The sequence below is a fragment of the Anomalospiza imberbis genome, unplaced genomic scaffold, assembly GCF_031753505.1.
Source record: "Anomalospiza imberbis isolate Cuckoo-Finch-1a 21T00152 unplaced genomic scaffold, ASM3175350v1 scaffold_313, whole genome shotgun sequence".
Lineage (NCBI taxonomy): Eukaryota > Metazoa > Chordata > Aves > Passeriformes > Viduidae > Anomalospiza > Anomalospiza imberbis.
This window is the reverse complement of record NW_027099934.1, coordinates 45,001-47,500: the sequence shown is the minus strand read 5'-3', so window position 1 is coordinate 47,500 and position 2,500 is coordinate 45,001. Positions and strand designations below refer to the sequence as shown.

Here is a 2,500-nt window from a genome sequence, read left to right as displayed (position 1 = left end):
CTGCGCGGGAGCCGCCCGGGTGCGGGAGGGAGGGGGTGCTCGGCACGGCCCCCTCCAGGAGGCGCGCCCGCCTCTTGCCCCTCGCTCCTTCGCTCGTCGGGCGACGGCGAGGGGCTGGGAGGCAGGGGGCGCCTTCGGGGCTCGGAGGAGGCGGCTCCTCTGGCCCTTCCCGCACCGGGGAGCGGGGCTTTGCCCGGCCGGTAGAGTCCCGCTCTCGGGCCGAGGCGGCTCCCGTGGCGCGCAGGAGAGGAGAAAACCGCGAGGGCCGAGCCTCCGGGCGTTCCGGGCCGCGCTTCAGGGTTGCGCGCAGCGCGCGGCCGCGTGCCGCGACCCGCCGCCGGGAGGCGGCGGTGGCGGCGGCGGCGGCGGCGGCGGGGGCCTTCCCGTCGTCGTCGTCGTCGTCGTCATTGCCGCGGCCTCTCGGCGGGGTCGGCGAGGCGCTCGGCGGCCGGGCCGCCTCCCCGCGTCGGCGGGGGCGGCCCGAGCTGCGGCGGTCCTCTCGGGCGCAGCGCCGGGCTACTGAGGGAAACCCCGGGCCCCGAGGAGGACGCCGCGGTGGTGGCGGCAGATGTCGGGCGCGCCCCCGCCGGTGGACGCTCCCCCGAGGGCGGCAGCGGGGGAGGCACCCCGGCGGGGCCATGCAGGTCGTTTCCCTCGCCCCAGGGCCAGGTACCTAGCGCTCCGCGCCTCGGCGGTCCCAGGCTTCCCCCTCGGCGTCGTCAAACGCCGCGGGAAGGACCGAAAAAGGGGCCGCCGAGCCGGGCGGCGGTTTAAAGACTCGGGCGGCTCGGCGCGCCCCGCCGCGGCGGCGGCGGCGGCGGCGGGTGGCGGGCGGTGGCGTTGCGGCTCCATTGAGGGGTGGGGAGCTACTCCCGCCGATCCCCTGCGGTGGTGTCCGCGGCCACCGGTCGCGCCCGCCGTCGCGGCGGTCGTCCCCGCCGCGCGCGCGCGTGCGGGGGTAGTCGCGCCGCGCCGGGGAGGGGCGCCCTGCCCCCCCCTCTTCGCGGCCCGGCCTCGGCGGAGAGGCCGCGGCGCGCGCGGTCGGCCGCGGGGCCGACCCGCTGGGCTCGAAACGGGCGGCGCCGGCAGAGGGCGCGCGCTCTCTGCCCTTCCTCAGCCGCGGGGCGGCGGCCGCCGGGGCCCGCCGCGCGCGCTCTCTCTTCTGGGCCGCCGCGGCCGTCCCGCGCGGGCGGCGCCGCGCCTGGCGCGGCCGTGCCTCTCTCCCCTCGGCGGCCTTCGTCTCGAACGCACCGGCGGCGCCGGCCGCCGGCCGGCCGTCCGCCCGCCCGCCCGGGGCGAGCGCTCGGCGGTCCCTCCGCGGTCGGAGGCCGGCGAGCGCGGGCGGCCCCGCGCCGAGCGGCGGCGGCGCCGCTCGGCCGGTGTTCCCGCCGCCCGCGGGCACGGGACCCTCCCCGTGGCCCTTCGCGACCGCGCGCGGTCCGAGGGCAGGGGTGGCGGGCGGCCGCGGGGGCGCTTCCGCGCCCGCTCTCCAGGTGGCGAACGAGGAGAGCGGGCGTCGCCCCCCGGCTCAGCGCCGCACCGCCTTCCGCCGGGCGCGTGCTCGCGGAAGGGGGCCCCCGACGGTGCGGGTGGACGGCGGTTCCCGGGAAGTGCGGCCCGCCGCGGCGGCGGGTCCGCCCTCGGGCAGCCCTCGGGCGCTCGCCTTCCCCCGGCGGGCAGCGGTCCGGCGGGGGGGGGCGCGGCGCCCGGCGGCGGGGCGGCGGTCGTCGCGTGGCGTCTCGAGCGCAGCAAGGCCCCTGGGGAGAGAGAGTCGGCCGCGCGCGTGGGCGCGGCGGCGCTCCGCGAGAGCCGGCGCGGCGGCGGTTCCAGGGGGGAGGCAAGCGCGCGCGCGGGGTCCGAGGGCCGCGCGCCGGCGCGTGGCGCCGCGCCGGCGAGGCCGGGCGGGCCACCGCGCTCCCGCGGCGCGCGCCGCGCGGCCCTCCGCGCGGAGGGCCGGGCCGAGCCCGGGCGCCTGGGCCGCCTCCGAAGGACGGCACACGTAGGCGGCGCCTCCCCTCGCCGGGCGGGGGGAGGCGGTCGGGGGCGCGGGTCCCCCCGCCTCTCGGCCGGCCTTGGGAGCGTTCCGTGGGGTTCCTCCCGTGTTCTTCTCGCACGCGCCCCCTCCGGGGTTTTCCGCGTTGCTCGTACGGTCGGAGCCAGGCCCCGCGCGGGGCCTCGGCGCCAGAGAAAAAAAAGGGGGGCCGCTCCGGGCGAGAGCGGCTCCCGGCCCCCCCGCGCGCGCGGGGTCGGTGCCGAAAGCCAGACAACTCTTAGCGGTGGATCACTCGGCTCGTGCGTCGATGAAGAACGCAGCTAGCTGCGAGAATTAATGTGAATTGCAGGACACATTGATCATCGACACTTCGAACGCACTTGCGGCCCCGGGTTCCTCCCGGGGCTACGCCTGTCTGAGCGTCGCTTGACGATCAATCGCCGCCCGGGGGCCGCCCCGGCGGCGCGGCTGGGGTCGCTTCGCAGGCCCGTCGGCCGCGGCAGCGGT

General features: G+C 80.7%; 1 non-coding gene across 1 annotated transcript; it reads left to right on the top strand.

Annotated features, from left to right (window-relative positions):
- The first annotated feature begins 2,265 nt into the window (after nucleotides 1–2,265).
- LOC137466602 (5.8S ribosomal RNA) lies at nucleotides 2,266–2,418 on the top strand. Its single transcript, XR_010995239.1, has one exon. It is a non-coding gene; the product is annotated as a 5.8S ribosomal RNA (ribosomal RNA).
- The last annotated feature ends 82 nt before the right edge of the window (nucleotides 2,419–2,500 follow it).